The sequence below is a fragment of the Mixophyes fleayi genome, chromosome 1 (genome assembly GCF_038048845.1).
Source record: "Mixophyes fleayi isolate aMixFle1 chromosome 1, aMixFle1.hap1, whole genome shotgun sequence".
In the NCBI taxonomy this organism is placed as follows: domain Eukaryota; kingdom Metazoa; phylum Chordata; class Amphibia; order Anura; family Limnodynastidae; genus Mixophyes; species Mixophyes fleayi.
In genome coordinates, this window is record NC_134402.1 from 451676596 (window position 1) to 451696123 (window position 19528).

The 19528-nt window shown below is 38.2% G+C and overlaps 1 protein-coding gene across 1 annotated transcript in view; it reads left to right on the forward strand.

Annotated features, from left to right (window-relative positions):
* The first annotated feature begins 343 nt into the window (after nucleotides 1–343).
* The window catches only part of TPGS2 (tubulin polyglutamylase complex subunit 2), a 1173328-nt gene continuing 1154143 nt past the window's right edge, over nucleotides 344–19528 (forward strand). The window contains exon 1 of the mRNA XM_075186340.1: nucleotides 344–423. The gene's annotated coding sequence lies outside the window, so the exon portion shown is untranslated. The remainder of the gene's footprint in view (nucleotides 424–19528) is intronic.

Below are 19528 nucleotides of genomic sequence, written 5' to 3' on the forward strand. Positions count from 1 at the left end.
GTGGCAGGAACTGCTGTGTGTTTGTGTCATTGCTCTGTCGCTTACCATCCAGCCAGGTCGCTGCAGTCTTTGTTCGAAAGTGTATGAAAACAATATTGTGACCTGTGAGGTGGTCATAATTGACTGCAAATGACTTTAAATTAGTGTTATTGAGGTTAATAGTAATATAGGAACAAAAAAAGAGCAAAATTATGTGATTTTAGCAATTTTCTAAAAAATCCAGATGCAAACCCGAAACCGAAACCAGAACACGGGAGTCAGTGACCATTTCTAATATATATATATATATATATATATATATATATATATATATATATATATGTGTGTGTGTATATATATTATTATTATTATTCATTTTTATTTATAGGGCGCCACAAGGTGTCTGTGGCGCCGTACAGGGACAAAAACGAATTACAATACAAGGTGAGACAGCACAGTACAGTAAACATAAAGCACAGTAACTCAGTAAGCTCAATGCACAGCTAGTGGGCGGGGGGAGTATCCACAAATGACGGGGCCCAAAAGGAGAACGCGGAAGACAGGGAGAAGAGGGCCCACGAGGAGGAGGGCAAAGTAGCTGGAGAGCAGAGTTAGAAGTGGTGGAAACAGGAGGAGAGATGGCCCTGCTCAGAGGAGCGTACAATCTAAGGGGAGGGGTGGACAGACGGAGAAACGCAGGGGAGAGAGGGAGAGTAGAGGGACGGAGGCAGGGAAGGGGAAAGAAGGGGGAGAGGCAGAGGATAAGGTAGGTAGTTAAGTGGGTATATATATATATATATATATATATATATATATATATATATATATATTTATATGTGCATGTGTATTTGGGTATATAAACCAGCTTTTCTAGATGCATCATTTGTCCTGTATGGAATAATTTTCATGTCTCTGACCACAGTTTTTTGAAGGAAGTTTAAATCCCTCTTTTTGTTTTTTCAAGGTAATGCTATTATAGATAGATATGCAAATGCCGTTTATTTTATAAACACAATTGCTGTAGTCTATAATTATAGGTAAGAAAAAGGAGTTTAGGAAGATGAAACATCTTAAAGACAGTAATGTAACCCACCCTCATCTCAGCCCAGTAACTAGGTCTACAGCTAATCTTTCAGTGATTTCAAAAGGGTTAATTAGAATATATTGGCGATTAATGTCATGGGTTATCTTGACAGCAAGTTAGGTATTGAATTGGTCCTGCCGCTGGAAATCTGTCAAAGCCTCCAAAGACCTTACAGTGTCCAGGGGTAACTTAATTTAAACTGCTGATGACTTTTTGGAATTAACCGTTAGTCATGAAATGGCAGAAAATAAAAGGAGCGAGTTTGGTCTGTTAATTAAAGGTTGTGTCACTAGAGTATAGAGTAACTGTGTATTCCCCGGATCCAATCTGGAGGCCAAGAAAGAGAACTGGTAATTTAAACAGGCAAATGTATTAATTGCTAACCAGAAAAACAGGTAAAGGGAACATCCTTGTCAGATGCCAATTTTTTTGTATATTATATGCATTTTTGTACTGGACATGTGCACCAAAAATGTGTCCATATCTAGATTTTGCCTATCTTGGACCTACGTCTCCTTATGTGTGAAGAGGCGGAACACGTGTGAGTAGTTTAGAGGCGTGTTCACATAAGTGCGACATAAATAGACAGGGGACGCTTCCTCAGATATATCTCTTAGGAGACATATTTATTATAGGTATGATGATCAGAAGTCGCAAAATCTCACCTCTTCTCAATTGCTGATTGCGTAGTGATCTGTCCGCCTAATTATACTTCATTAGCATCATGTCTATAATATATCAATTCCCGGCTATCTATTCACATTCATTATTTGTCATTTCCATTCCGACTACTGCAGAAAAATATATGATAAATATGACTTTTGCATTAATTTGCATGTATTTATGCACTATTGTGTATATGACACTTCATTATATCATTATACCTTGTGCAAAATGTCAAACTAACTCTCTACGCTGTTAGAAGTATGCACACTTGTACACCTGCTTCAAATACTACTGGTTTTGCATTGGATGCATTTTTAAACACGTCCAACTTGGCATACCTCCGTAAGTACACTTTATTTGCATACTTCTTTTTCTGCATATGTTTGATGCATTAATGAGTCCAAATCTAAATGAGGCCTATTACGAATAAAAAAAATGAAAGGACTTGAAAATCCAAATCAAGAACAGGCTGAAAACAAGGCCGACTCGCAATTTTAAATTCCTATTGGATATTTAAGGCAGAGATCATGGTACGATTTTTCCATTAATGTGTAGTGTGAATGAAGCCTTGAATATCTATACACACATCATGTGTTGAATGTCTGCATTTAGCAAAACCAACGTGATGCATATCTATCAAAGTAGGAAGACTATACTTACATCATTTGCATAGTCCTTAGTGTAACACAATCCTGATCTTTAAGAGCTGGGTTCATAAGAGTTTCACATTTTTTATAGTATACAGCACTTACTGGTCTGGCAATTGCTGGTCCTGGATATTAATGTTTATTGCACTAAAAGCAGGTGGAAAAGCATTGTTATACTGGGCATCATTTTACTTATGGATCATTCATGACTAAACTGTTACAAGTTGTGTGATGAGGTAGAAGTATCATAATATACTGTTGAACAAGAGGACACTGAGTCATTGCCTGGATCTCAAAGTGCATTTGATGCTCACCGTAGAATGATTTGGTTTGGAATCAACTCAAGTCAATGTACAAACCTGGGAGATGCTACTGCAACCTACAGGTACATCTAGGTGTACAGAGGAAGACAAATCTCCAGAAAAAGCAGAAATGTTACATAAAAATCCAATCTTATTCACCTTAATACACTCCATTCATTGAATACATATTTGTCTTAAAATACCACTACAAGCAGAATTGCAAAATGGGTCCCATTAAAAATATAGGATGAGACCCGAGACCTCCATCCCTAAGCTGGTGCAAAAATCAATTAATTTGCAGTGTTTTAATGGCTGTACACCTTGACCCACTCCACTCTACTGGGACTGCCCTCATTAAAGTTTGCCAATGATCGACTTATGCTTACTCGTCCTCCTAGACCTCTTGTCTAGTTTCGATACAGTTGTCCACTCTCTTCTCCTGAATACCCTTCACTTCCTTAGCCTTTGTGGCACTGTTTATTCAAAGTTCATCTTCTATTGTTCTAAATGCTCCTTCATTTTTTCTACCTTTGGAGCATCCTCCCCTCCACTCTCTCTATCCGTCTGGGACTTTCATGACATTGTTTCTCTCATTACATCTCTTCTCTGCCTCTAACGTGCTCCTGACCTTCTCTCTGGTATATACCTTCTCCATGAATTCTCCCGTGCTACTCCTCACTTAAGAAACTCCTCACCCCACCTGACCACACTTTCCTTCAACCTTCAAACTTTCAAATGCTCTCTCAAAACCCAGGGGCAAACGCAGGATTTGTAGAGGGGGGTTTCCACACCATGCCGCCAGTGGGTGTGACCAGCATGCATGGGGGCATAGCTATAATATTAGACAGTGCTTGGCTGCTCTCCAACTCTTCCTATCCCCATAATATACTGTGTGCACTACTGTTGTGTGCATGCAGCTCTCCCTTTTCAAGCAGAGCTGTGTGAAGCGGGAGCAGGGTTCAGCCACTTCAATATACAGTGCCCCAGGCTCGGATGGGGGTTAACAGGCACTAGGAAACCACCCCTCGGTTTGCCTATGAAACCCACCTCTTCTCTGTAGTCTATCCTACTGTCACCGGATACCTCTCCCTATCAATTCTACCAGCTACTGGCTAATCGTTCTTTTAAATCCTAGTAGCTTCTATCGTCTGAGCATTGTCCTCTCCCGATACTGCAAACCCGAATCTTCACATCTGCACCTCCATTGTGAAGTTCATATGTTTTTGTTCTATATTCATGTGTGATTTGTATTTTCTATGATTTGTCATATGTTCGGTGTTGCAGACTTTTGTGGCTCCTTAGAAATAATCAATGAATGATTTTAAAAATACAGTGAATTATTTTAGTGTAATTAAATGTGCACAATACATGAAAGAAATTTATATTAATAAGTTTCCCTTTTTTATACATCGCTAATATACAGAAGTTGCAGATTTAAGTAATGCGGTTGCATATTTTTATCATCTCCAAAGATATACAATAAATGATGAGTCTCAATCATACCGCCTTCAGTCATTATTATGTCTTTACTGCCACCTTAACTGCTGAGTTCTACAATAAAGTAAATATACAGTGAATTGCTTCATTGATTTATTATAACCTTAACCAGACTAAAAACAGACCCTTGAAAAGCAGACAGCATGTTTAAGTAAAAATCTTTTTAATGAGGTTATTATGAGATCATTTTACTGCGCCACAGAAAATAAATTGGCCAGGCCTAACTATCAGCAGATCATTTTACCTATATTTATCTTCAGGAAATGGATGTAGGTGCAAATGATCAAATACGGTGCTCATAAAATGAGTCTGATAATCCCCCTGTACATAAGTGTCATGATAAAATCTATACATAACATACAACCGGGTCCTGTGAATTTTCTTGGCTCGCTCGATGCTATTTGACATTTCCGATGATAATACCTAGACAGTTATTTTTTCATCTGAATATTCATGATAAAGGCTTTAATATTAACCTGACAGAGGAGACAGGAGAAAGTACGCAGCAACTTATTGCAATTAGAATTTGTGAAACGTTTGAGTGTTTGTATGTTTTAATATGATATGTAAAAATGGCACTTCAGTATTATGTACAGTAAATGGAATATTGACACAGTTAGGATGAAATCATAAAACAGAAGTCAATATAACATTTCACTGGATTCCCTGGTACAAGTGAAATTTCATTAGGGGATTAGCAGAGTGGTAAGTGGTCTGGTTTACGTCACTTCTCCTACCACTTCATTGGAACACTATCGAATTACATTCCCTTATATTATTCATTCTTCTAAAGGAGAATGCAATGTATTTTGCTTGCAAGTCCAGATGTAGCAATATCAAAATGGGTATGGTCTCCTGACGTAGGGGTGACCAAAGTGATTGTGGTCATGTCCTGGCAGCTCAGGGACACAGCCTAAGCGGATTTGGGCAAAGATGATTAAATCCACCTTTGGAAAAGGCACTTGCTGGGCTGTGGTTATGAAGACACCTTCATAAGATTTGTTGCTGTGTTAGTGGTCTTCAAGGAATTTATCTCCTTTTTGTCTCTTCATCTCTCAAGCTTCTCATGAGTTATTCATTCCTTTATTTGTGTACTCACAAAAACAAAACAAGAGAAAACAGAGGCCAGAAAGACCTGGCATGTTCCCCTTATCCCTGTATTCCCAGTTAGCAACACTACTTTTTAAAAGATTATTATAAAGAGTATTTATGTAATGGAAGCACTATCGGAGATCCATTCCTTGGGCAAGGCCCAAAGAATGTTTGGATGTATGCAGTTGTTACATTTGAGAATGGTCAAAGGGAACCCATCATTTGTTGGAACCTCCATATGTATTATCAAATCACTTTTGGCACTGAAATTGTGGTACAGAATTCTTAATAGTAGACCTCTGATTCAAAGTAAACAACGTTTTCAAAACTGCTCTGCCTCGGTCCGCTTTTAGCTGTGAAACTTGACATCTTTTGCTGGCGAAATTCTGCCTTAATGTTTCCCGGTACTACCCCAACTATGACTTTCCAAACAATACCACACAGCAGATTGAATGGACGGTTGTCATCCCAGCTCTGTTTCACATTCAATTTGATGGAATCAAGCAGCATAAAAGTAAATTGTTCACACTGAAAAGGTTGACAGAAGTGTCCAATTACTAGATCAAGCATCTCTGTGGTAAGCTGTGGCTCATCGCTGCTGTATATATCTGGATTTTGCTGATCTCCATGCACCAGTTCCCCTTACTTGTGGTAATCACTATGAGCAACGCCCGCTATCTACTCTGTCTGCAACGCTGACTACTGCTGTTCCGTTTCACATCTCTGTGGTAAGTTGAGGATCATTGTTGCTGCATACCTGGATTTTTCTACCTGTTCATCTCCAGTATACTACACAAAACTTGTGTTATGTTCCGCTCCCTAGTGATACTTATTGTGACTTTGATCATTACGTACGCAGTCTGTACTATTGAACATTGCTGAGGGTGATTACTCTTTGCATATCTTTGTGACCATCATTTGCATCTTAAACCAGTATTATCTGGGTTGCTAATAAACCACTTCATTCATTTACCCTTTCTCCGTGGTCTTACCTTAGGAACCCTGACACCGTGTCTGCACTCACTTCACAGATGACTACTTTGTTGGACTAAAGTACGTTCCCCCTCATGATCTATTCTTCTTGCAGCTGCTGCATTCTCCTACATGCTATTGCACAATCCCGAATATTACACTAAATATTTCGGAACACAGACGGCATCTCCTGCATGTAATTGTAATTTTTTAAAAGGTTCTGTACCACCAAGTTGATTGTGTGAGCAAAACAGGGGATGTGATGGAATTCAGAGATAGGAGATACTGTCGCACTAAATCATATATTTAGAAGCTTACTACCCATGTAATCCTATGTTTCAAAATTGTATCGATATGGGGTGCTACCTAAACTTATTTAACATTGAAAGTTTGAGGGAAAGAAAGAAAGTTATTGGTAGGTGCACTGAGGTTTCTAATTGATATTAAATAAAATGTAACTTTTATTAAGTATTGATTAAAATAAGCAGACAGCGAGGACGCCGATGCACGTTTCGCTTAGGTCTGCTTAATCCAAGGCAAAAGGATGCCTTGGATAAAGCAGACCTAAGCGAAACGCGCGTCGGCGTCCTCGCTGTCTGCATAAACTATACCTTAGATTGGTAGTCTGTATAATACTCCGATATAACCAGATTTAGTTCGGAGATATTATCTAGGTAGATAGCAATACACTCCCCGTTTTTGTTAGGAGATACTACAGCTCTAATATATGGCCTTATAAAATAGTGCTCTACCATAGTGATACTCTGGTTAATCCATAGCTAATCCTATTATGGGATTTGCTTAACGGGGGGAGGTTTCACTGTGAAGATCAATAGAAATACATTCTCTGGCTTGCTAGGAGATACTACAGCTCTAATACATGGGCTAATTAGATAGCGTCTCAGCACAGTGATACTTTGACTAATCTCTAGCTAATCTATTGTGAAATTGCCTAATGTGGGGAGGTTTCCCTGTGTTTTTTAACACATAGTAATACCCAGTAATACACAATTATAGCTAGTGGCAACATTAGCAATTTACCTATACATAAGTCCACATATTAAGAAGGATATATATGCAGACAGCATTTGTTTTTAGTATATTTTATTGTATTTCGCTTATTTTAATCAATACTTAATAAAAGTTACATTTTATTTAATATTAATTAGAAGCCTCAGTGCACCTACCAATAACTTTCTTTCTTTCCCTCCAACTTTCGATGTGATGGAATTCCCCTGCTGTAATGCTCTAACAATATTGGTGACGTTATCACAAATGACATATCCTCATGAGAGTCCAAGTAGGATAAGCCATGTTGCAAAGACATCCCTTAGTTTTTAAAACAGGTTGTCAGCGGTATTACCTCTGACCTGCGCCTTGTCTCGTCTCTGATAACTGCCTCTCATTACCGCCTTCAAGACTTCTCCCGTGCTGCTCCCCACTTATGGAATTCCCTACCACACTCAATCAGACTTTCCCCCAGTCTTCAAATCTTTAGATGCTCTTTGAAAACCCATCTCTTTTAGAGGTGACCTTATCCTCAATAACACTATTCACACTAATGCACCCTCACAACTATCCCAATCTCCACTATGAGCCACACTCACTCCTCTTGTTTCAGCTGTGCCCTCTCCCCCTTAGAATGTAAGCTCTGTAATGAGCAAGGTACTCCATACCCTTTGTTTTCATGTCTCCATTCATTTTGTCTGCCTTGTCTGTTCTTGTTTTACATATGTCTTGTTTTATGTATGTCCTTGTCTTCCCTACTGTACGGCGCTGTGGAGCACTGTGGTGCCTTACAAATCTATGATAATAATAATAATAATAATAATATTTCTTAGTGAAGCAGATGATACACAGAGTAGCCTGCCTCAGAAAAATGTGACGTACTTGGGTACATGCTGCTGCTGTTCCTGCTGGTGAAGGCAAATCACTGACCCAATGGGCTGTCACAGTCAAATAATCTTTAGTTTGCCCAGTTCTGCTTGTCCCCATATCTTTGGTTAAGTGTACAGTGGGTATAATGGCATTTTGTAGCCCAATAATTACATTTTTACGAACCTTCTGGGAAAGGTGAGGAATAGCTCTTCTAGTAAAATGGTGGGGGACACAAGACCTCAAGTAATTGTCTAACACCAGCTGCATTAATAGTGGATATTGAACGCTGATCTAATTAACATTAGCATAGTCGCCATGGCGTCTGTGATCCGCTTTGCCACTGGGTGATAGCTTTCTTACTTTCTTCCTCTTGCAAATTATTGATTGTTTAAATTGTTGTCAACTACTAGTAGTCTCCTTCTGGGTTGAAGATCCACTCCCAGCAGCAGCAGCAGCAGCAGCTGGACTAATGCTCAATAATTCTTCAGAGGAACCATGGTTAGTGGAGGAGTCATCTTGCCTTAGCAACTTGGATGAAGGACTAACTCCTCTCACTTGTGAGAACATTGATGATGAAGGTGTTGGGGGTGTAGATTGCAGATCCTGGGATCTAGATGAAAGAAGGGAGGTAGCTGATGCTGGACTGCTTGCTGTTAGTTTTTAGCATAAGTTTCTGATTATCCCAAGAGCTTCTCATGAACTTGCTTCAATTGGCGTAACATGGATGAGGATCCTATATGGTTAAGGTCCCTACTTCTACTGAGTGTGGCTTTACAATGCTACAAATGGCTAGACAACTGTTGTCAGGATTTAGGTAAAAATAATTCCACACTTAAGAGGTGGATGTTTTGGTCTTATGCCCAGGCATGACAATGACCTTCTTCTTATCACTGGCAAAAACTGCTGCAATATTTGCTTGAAAGTGTATGAAAATAATATTGTGACCTGTGAGGTGGTCAAAATTGACTGCAAATGACTTGAAATTAGTGTTATTGAGCTTAATAATAAAGTAAGATCAAAAAAGAGCAAAATTATGTGATTTTAGCATATTTTAGCAATTTTTCTATAAAAATACAGATCCAAAACCAAAAACCAAAACACACAAGGGCGGTTTTGCCAAAACCAAAACGCAAGGCTAATCCAGATCCAAAATTAAATCTAAAACCACTTCACAGGGGTCAGTGAGCATCTCTAATCCTAACTTATGACACCTTTGTCCCAACGCTTTAAAGAGAGATTGCTGAAAAACTGCATGTGTGGGGGCCCTCCTGTCCTTTATATCCACTCCAGTGAGCTAGCCAGGGCAGAGGAAAGTCCAAGTGATGTAGTGCATTACCGACCCATGCACCACAGGACCACACACACACAGCGACATGGGATTACAGTTAATTTGGTGACAGTTAAGGGCTAGGGGGCAACAGTTTCCCTTCTTGTTACTGATGCTAATGACTCAGGCTATTGCTATATATTATTATGGAAATATGGGTTACCTACAGTCCAATCACCCTTTTAAATGTGTATAGCTGCTGCTTTCACTTGTGTTTTTTTTTTTATCTTTACGCCAGGCCATAAACTTTAACTTTAACATTGTAATTTTGTCCAAGAACTTTATTATAAAATACAATACGCTTATTGTACTCTACCTTCTCGCTACAACACAGTTGAGTGAACTGCTCAAGAAGGAATTTGTGTCTTGGACCTTATACATCCGCCTCTTTGTACACATCATTTCCATTTGTACGCACTGAAGATTTGATGAACACAGAAGAGCGCGATAAATCACAGTATATTTTTCTACAATTTTATGTATCACAATTACTTTCATTACCAGGATATTAAATGCTTGGCTGTTCCTTTATGCGTAAAGTCAATCTAAAGTCCAAATGCCTGAAATATATGCAACTGTATTTCATTTCAGATCACAGAAGCTCAACAACTGAACTACTAATTAAGCACAGCAATAATCATCCAGAGGGATCAAAAGGCAAATTAAAACTTTATTAAATGAATAAATTAATTCATGCTGATTTTAAGATCAGTGTGAGAGCTCTCCATTGACACACTGTAAATATGTTCAGAATTTCAAATCGGCAGGATTCAAAAAGTGCTGGCACTGTGATGTGACAACTTTCCCAAAACAGAAATGTCACTGCTTTTCAAGTATCGCTAGACACTCTACGCATTTGTAGTTGAAAGGGAACGCAGCATTTTTTATTCATATTCTCAAATTATTAATAAGGGGGCTGATTCATTAAGGATCTTAACTTGAGAAACTTCTTATTTCAGTCTCCTGGACAAAACCATGTTACAATGCAAGGGGTGAAAATTAGTATTCTGTTTTGCACATAAGTTAAATACTGACTGTTTTTTCCTGTAGTGTTCAATGGTTTTTCAGTTGAGCTAAAGTATAGATTGAAGGTCTTTTGTTATCTACGTGCACGCTGGAGAAGCCAGCCAGTGTGTGCTAAGTGAGTCTGAAAAGATACTACTGTGACTTTTAACATTTACTCAGTCTTTCCAATTCAAACAAGCCTTAGGAAAAGTATCCTTTATTTGGTATCTAAATTTCCGCTGCTGGAGTGCATAGTTATATTGAGACTAAGCTCTTGTTACTCTTTTGGAATAGCTGAGAGGGGGGCTATGGTCCATTATACTGCGACCACTGGGGAGGTAAATCATGTCCATTAGTCTTGCCATCACCGCTTGTGGGAGCTGGGTAGAGCTGCAGGGTTTTTCAGTATGGGGCGAGTTGTCTCTGGAAAGTGGGCAAGCTGGTTTGTTTGAGGTTTCCAGTATGGCTGGATCCCCAAAACTCATGGTCTCCCCATTATAGTGAAAATAACCCCTCTCTAGTACAGTGGTTGATTGAGGAGATGGGGAGAAAGTCCTGCTGCTCATTTATTTTTTATCATGTCTTATTTATTTTAAAACAAAACCAGTGAAAAAAAATAACTAATACCTCATGTTTTCATTTTGCTAGACACACACAGATATGCAGTGTAAAGGATAAGCGCTGACAACTTTCTTTTTGTTTTGTATACATATATGGGCATTTATATTGCTATGCAGCTGGTACCATATACAATATGGGATATACCGACCACGGGCTTATTGCCAAGCAGCTGGTACCATATATAATGTGGGATATACCGAGCGCAGGCTTGTTTTTTCTCTGGTTTTGTTTCAAAATATGGCCTTATTGTCATAGCAGCTGTCCATCAAGCCTATTTAAGGCACATTTGGGTGTGGCCCACAAGCCAGCCCTTGCTACATGTAAACCCCTATACCTGGGAGATGAGTGCATCAGATTTGAACTGCATTTTAATGGTGTTTAAAGCATATAGGTCATTGTAGGACCTGCATATAATGAGGTCCCCTTGACGCTGGGATGCAGGCTTAAATGTTTTGATCAAAATATGAACTAATGCCTCATGTTTTCATTTTGCTAGATACATACAGATATGCAGTGTAAGGGATAAGCGCTGACAACTGTCTTTTTGTTTTATTTATTTTACTTTAAACAGCAACATAAAATATTCTTCCAACTCTCCGCAAAACAAAGCGCACTTGCAGAGGCGTCTTCCGACAAGTAAAGGATGGCGGCCGTGTGACTTGCACTGCACAGACGAATGAAGCGCAGTTGAAGACACTTTACGGTGTGCATTGGATTCACATCATAAATGAGATCCGGTGACCTGGATGAGTAAATAAAATACCGTTTTATTTATCTTTATTAGAAAATCAGAGCCATGCATTGACATTGTCGGGGCATTCGTTTTGCTGGTAGCGGCCACTTTGAGAGAGACATCACCCCGACGCGTAAATCACTTTATACAATATGACTCATTTGTCACTTTAACTGCCATTAATAAATTCTTCCTACAGTACATGGTTTATTAATGTAAGTGCTTTCATTTTTTGGGTGTTTAGATCCACTTTACATTCCTCAAATGAATGCTTTGCTGAATCAGGTGTTAAATTCCTGGCAAATTAAAGGAAAGGCCCAACGCAGCCTCTCCTGCCGTCTCGTGTGTTACTTCTCAAAGGGCAATGGGATGAAACCGTAACTAAAGCTTTATATGTCAATTCCTCCAATTTATCTATAGCATAAAGCAGACAGAAACATTATTCAGTATGTGCTAAATCCTATTTTACTCCCATTAGAGAAGGTATCTGTGAAGAGCGCACCGAGTCTGGCTAACCAAGAAAAACAGCAGTAATGTAAATAATTTAGTTATATGGAATATTGCAGTTCATATATTAAATAAATGACCTCGCTGATCACAATATATAATGTTAGACATTTTGTAGGGAGAAGGGCAATTATTTTCAGGCACTTTCCTCCAAACCTTCATGCTTGGCTGGGAATTAACTCGTATCATACTGACTGCGAGCGACGATGATTTCTGTAGAAGAGTATGTTGTAAGTCCTGATAGATGTACAGTTATCTCAGGATATATTGCTGGATCGCTCAATACTCCTTGTAAAGTTATCTCGCGTTTATTCAACATCGTGATATCTTGTAAATACACAATATCATACGCCCTGTTCTCCCTCCGTATGTCACCAGGGGGTAAATGTATCAAGCTGAGAGTTTTCCGGCGCGTTTGAAAAACCATTTAGATTATAGCTATCATTTATTTAGTACATTCTACCAAATGATAGCTAGAATCTGATTGGTTGCTATTGGCAACATCTCCACTTTTCAAACCCGTCGGCAAACTCTCAGCTTGATACATTTACCCCCAGATGTGCTAAACAGGACAGGTTTACCAACTGTCAGTAAACTTACTGATTTCTTAAAAAGGGATGCTAGAATGTCCCAAAATATTTGGATACATTCACATACCATTCATCTGGGTTCGTGGATTCCATTTCGAATACTGAGTTTACTGACAGTCAGTAATAATGTAGTGAAATTGTCTTCTGTCAGTAAGAGGAAAAGTAGCGACCTGTAAAAATCAAATCATTACAATAAATACACCGACGGCCTGATGCTAAGTTGGGTGTACGCCCTTTTTCTTTCGAGGGTGTAAATTATGAAAATTTGCACTGTGCCTCCCAACAAAGTGATCGCACATGTATAAGTGCAAATAGAGCGCACATATATAAGCGCAAAGAGAGTGCACATATATAAGCGCAAAGAGAGTGCACATATTTAAGTGCAAAGAGAGTGCACAAATGTAAGCCCAAAGAGAGTGCACATTTTTAAGCGCAAAGAGAGTGCACACTGATTTGCATGTATCTGACACTTGTGCCTCCTTGTGGCTAGAGAGTCGGAACAGGGAAAGGAATCTTATGACAGCCTTCCTGCTCTCAACTGCATTAATTGCTGTATTGTCCCTCCCTAGAACCCTGCATGAGCAGCACAGACTCCGGGTCAGATCCCGGAGAACATCGTCATTGCCTGGACAGACATGACTTAAATGATAAATTGCTCCATTAAGTCATGAGCCATCTATCTGTCCCTTAAATCACATTATATCTTGTCCAAACAGGACTTAGTATGCATTTAGGTATCCAATGTCAGCCCTCTTTACATGTCTAGTATTAGCATTGAAATCGCTAGTAAACATGAATAAACGGATATGTTGTGATGGCAGCGCCTGTGAGATCTCAGGGTTGTTTAAGATGCGGGAAATATGGAGATATTCAGCATAAATGCAATGTCTTCCTTTTTTTGTTCTGAATCTGTTTTTTGGAAGAGCATTTACTATGTAGCGTATGCATCTGCACAGAGGCACTTCCAAAAAGCGAAAAGAAAGGGTGCACCTGTGTATACCGATTGGCAAATTATCATAAAAATTATTTGTTGCACATCTGTATTTTTTCGAGTACTAAAATAAACTTGGTTGCTTATATGGTAAGGAGGCCCTGAGCATTACATTTACTTACTTACTTGTTGATGTTTTTTGCTACAAATACAAAGTTGTAATCAGTGTAAAATGATTCCCAAAATGTTACTTTCTAAATTTCCAGATACAACAAGGGTGAAATTATTCTTTATATTATTGACTTTGCTCTTTGCACTAATTCCCCTTGAACCGTTATATAAGACAACTTACTCTGAGAAACGTTCTGTAAATAGCTCTGTGAATTCTTCTTATTGACTGAATAAAATTTATTCTGAATCGGAAATGTTTGGATTAATATAATAGATTGGTAGACAGCAACTATGCCGATCCATTTTTTAATACATTTGCATGAACTAAGACAAACAAGACAAGTGTAATATGTTATAATTTAAATGATTGTTATCTAGTTTAATGCTATTCTTTCTGGACTAATGTATATTGAATGTAAATGGATGCATTCTGTTAACTTTGGAGATTGTGAAAGAAACTTTTTTTTTAAACTTAACTTGTGAAATTTGTCCTTGAGCTCAGAGAGATGAGCGAAGTTGTGACAACATTTTTCAAGAATCAAATTTCGCAGCGGAACAAGATGATTCTAAGAGGTGCGAAGTTCTGGCGTTGCAATCCTCAAATTCTCAAATTTGCTTTCACATTGAAAAAAAATACAATTTCATGCTATATTTGTACATTTGGGTGAAAAATGAGCATTTATTCTACTGTGTGGTAGCGTTGGTGTGGGACAGGGAACGCTTGAAGCCAAACACCGCCAGCAAAAAGTACAAAATGTGACAGCTTAAAATGGAATGAGGTGGACAGTTTTAGAAGTTTCTATCTCGGACAACTAGTTTAAAAAAGGTCAGTTAGTATATTTGGTGCATTAGCTTTGTGACCCTCTCCATGGTTGATGATGGATGGGAGCAGACTTTTTAAAATAATATATAATAATCTAGTAAATTAGACTAAATATCTAGTGCTTACTGGTCCTCGTGAAGTTGGCCACATATGATGTGATTTGATTGATCAATTTGGTAATTTCATGACCAATTTACCAAATAGAGTCTGTAAAATGATTGCTATACACTGATCATCATCATCATCATCATCATCACCATTTAGTTATATAGCGCCACTGATTTCGCAGCGCAGTACAGAGAACTCATCCACATCAGTCCCTGCCCCATTGGAGCTTACAGTCTAAATTCCCTAACACACACTCACACATACAGACAGACAGAGAGAGAGAGAAACTAGGGTCAATTTTGATAGCAGCCAATTAACCTACCAGTATGTTTTTGGAGTGTGGGAAGAAATCGGAGCACCCGGAGGAAACCCACGCAAACACAGTGAGAACATGGTCGGGAATTGAACTCATGACCCCAGTGATGTGAGGCAGAAGTGCTAACCACTTAGCCACTGTGCTGCCTGTAATATGTTGTATGTGAGATTATTGATTTACTTAAAAGTGTAAGAACTTTATATTATATTGTGATCTGTGTTTTCAGTCCAAATGTTGAATAGATGAATTTGGGGCACTTCCTGGCAGATGGTTGTAGATGAAGCTACCTGGGCAATTGCAGTGGTTTATGCATGGTCTGCAATGAGATGTTTTTACTAGTCAATAGTTATTTTTAAACTGCTCTAGAATATTATGTCTGAAGACTAACTAGAAGTAGGTGGTTGTGCAAGGTTGTGTCAGGCAGGGTTGTCCTGATTGACGCCAATAAATATGACAAAATGACTGATATTAGGGATGTCATTGTTGCAGCAGGGTTACTTCCACTAGTCACCAGGGGAATTATTGTTACCATAAAGATGAAACTAGGAGTGTAGTGAATGCCTGACAGTTGCTGCTAGTAGGTAGAGAGATAGAAGTAGTATAGATGGAGAACATAATTTGACTTAAGTTTCAATAAAATGTTTTATAATAAAGTTACAGATTAAAATGGCTAGAAATGAAAGGAAACCATTGTGGTCTAGAATAGAAGTTTTGGAGTCAATAAAAAACAAATATGGGACATTTAAAATGTTAAAACTAGAAGTGACTGAGGATTCTTTAAGAAAATGCAAAGCAAGTAGTAAAATATGTAAAAAGGAAATCAGGTTAGCAAAGACTGAAGCTAAAAATTCCAGACTACAATCCCAAAACATTTTTCAAGTATATTAACAGTAAGAAAAATAAAACGGTAGCCAAATATTTGGACACTAAGTAATAAACTAGGAAATCTAAATGTAGAAGCTAAAGAGAAAGCTCATTGCTAAACATATTTATTTTAAGTGTGTATTCACAAAAGATAAAAAGTGCTAGGAAATAGGTTGTGTAGCAATCACCTATACACACCATTAAATTTAGATTGTATTACATAAGAGGAGACATGGCTAAACCAAGAAAGGATTGACACATCAAGCATTTGAGCCAGATGGCATCCGCTTATATGTGCTAAGTTCAACAAATTATATACCCCTTTTTGTTAGGTTATTTACTCCCTCGTCACTGGGTCAGTTCCGCAAGATTGGCGGAAAGCAGACGTGATATCGATCATTTAAAAGGGAGACCAGGAGATTATAAGCCGACAAGCCTGACTTCTGTCATGTGTAAACTATTTGAAGGTATTCTAAGGGATGGGATTCTCCTTGGTTTCATGCGAAACAAACATGATTTATTTTTATGAAGTGCTAAGATTCAAACTCTATCTTAATAGTTCAATGAAAGTGACGTATGTGGATTTAGTATGACAACGTCTTGCACATTATATAGGCCTCACCTAATATAGCAGAACGTTTCAACTGTGAGAGAGTCCAAACGTAACATTCCATGAACTTGTGAGTTCATATCACAATGTGCAATACAGCTGCCCCATCGTTCAAGATAAGTTTCCTGATAAATCCACCACATGACTGGTTAAATGTAATATGTTGTATAATCGGAAGGCACTATCAATAAAACCTCCATTAGATGAGGTAGATTTATTGACTTGATTGAAATTATTTTCATAAATATACAAAAGTGTACTATGGTTTTTTCTTTTCTTTTTTTATATCATGGTCGTTTCTCAGTAGAGACACCAAGGTTTCAAGGAAGCATAGATTTGTTCAAATTTCGTTAATCTCAGGGAAGAACAATCACTGCTACTCTATAATTTCACACATTGTGCAGACTACACAATGATATGTATATTCTCTATTCACTTTCATAGAGTATTTCAACCTGTATGCAGAGTCAGATGTATCTCTGGATACGTCCAGCTCTCCATCTGTAACGCACGTATCAGGTTTACATCAGGCGTACTTACACCCACATACACAGAACCTGGTCATAAGAGCAATAAAACTTTGTAAAAATTTGTTTTCATAGAGAAAAACACATTTGCTAATAGGCTTCATATAATAGAGCAGATATAACATTCCTTCTCGGCTATGGGATGTAGTTGGAATTTTGACAATGAACATGTCGACATTCAGAATGTTGACAACATAAGACTGACATTCAGAATGTTGACAGCAGAAGATTGACAGTCAGAATGTTGACAACAGAAGATTGACATTCAGAATGTTGACAACATAAGACTGACATTCAGAATGTTGACAACAGAAGATTGACAGTCAGAATGTTGACACGTTCATTAGGTCAACAGTGTTAAATGTCAACATTGCGGTGTCAACATTCTGAATTCGACATGTTCATTGTCAACATTTCACACCCAACTGCTCAGTTATATATATATCTTTTTTCAATACATACACAAAATCCTATAATATATGAACGACCAATCAAAGCAGCTTCAGAGGTCAAAACTTAATCAGCCAATCAGAAGCGGTTAGCTAGTGCTGGAGATAGACATCAGTACTTGCAATCTTTGTTGCGGGCAGGTACAGAGAGAACACACACAAGATGCGCGTTACAAATGGGCATATGTTCAACTCTGCATTAAGTCCTGTATTTTGTTTCTTTCCGGTTCCAAACTACACCGTGATTCTTGGAGATTTATTAACCATAAAACATAGATAAAATTGCACTTTATGAGGTTACCTATACATACAGCACAAATTACTAACACACTTCTCGAATAGGAACTAAGAGAGTTTGAGGTCAACAATTTCATGACATGAGAAAAAATAGGTCGGAAACCTCAAATTCGACATACAAACAGCACTCTCAGGGTTAGAAACAAAGCAGATATATAAGCTGAAAACACTAGCATCAAATGTTTCTACTTATTGTACTAAACAATATAATGAGAAAAGATAATGGTCATTTTTTAAATATGTTTTAGTACAGAGGTGCCCAAAACCAGTCCTCAAGAGCTGCCGAAAGTCCATGTTTTTCTTTAATCATGCACGTGTTTTCTGGGTCACTAATTATCCCACTTGTTTCTACAGACAGAAATCCAGAAAACATGACCTGTAGGTAGCTCTTGAGGACTGGGTTTGAGCACTTATGTTTTGGTATTTTTCAGGCATGGTGTTCTCATGCAAAAGTTACAAACATTCTGGATAGAGTCAATGCTGTAAAAAATTGGTTCATGAAAATCTTTATAAAAATATTTCTCCATAACAAGCTAAAATGTGAGATAATAATGGTGTACCTCCCAAGGTTCCAACAAAAATGAACAAAACTCAAGTTCCATAAACCTATAACCCCCATTTTACCACGAGACTCCCCAAAATCAGGCCTGTTGGTGGGGGGGGGGGGGGATAATTTGGATTTAAAAATAAAACTTCACCAAAAACAAAACTATTGCTTTTGGAGGAGTTTAACATGTTAATATAAAAAATAAAATTGTACTTATGCACGATCCACCTTTCAAAGGATTTGCAAAGATCCATGGTGGCTGAAACGGTCCCACATCTCACTTCCGCTTTGGACCACCTCAGATGTGATGTGCAGACTAATCGGAGCTTGAAAGGACAAAAAGGCACAATTAAGCTCCTCACAAGTGCATTTTATAAATCTGACAATTGGCCAAAATAGCAAAAAAAAAAAGACGTTTTCTGATATACTTGTCTGAATAGGCAGTTTGTATTCACATAGGGTTGAATAATCTCCACGCTTGCACAATTTTGGTCAATTCACATTTCACGCGCAATCATTTAAGAATCCGTCAGAGCGGAAATAAACTCCATATGGGCCAAATATTTTAGTGTGAACGGGCCATTAGCATGTTTTGCTAACCTATACGCGGCGTCTATACTAATATTTCATTCACATAAATTCACAGCAGTAGAAGCGTGATCATTTTGCAATGCTTAATCACACATTCAAAGAGCTGTTTTATCTGTTTTCTGCCTAACACAGTCATTTTCTTGTATATATTCGCACACGTCTGTGTGTCAGCGCCACACTTATTATTTGCTCCTATCTACATATCAATGCTTTTCACAGCGTGACCTCGAGCACAAAGAATTAAACACAGGTCCATCCTTCTGTTTACTCTCAGTTCCGCACACTAGCTTCACTGAGCAGATGTATTTTAACTACGCTGATAAATAATTAATGAAAACACCGACATTAAAATGCATATTTATTTTCTGCACTGAAGGATAGATATCTGGAAGCC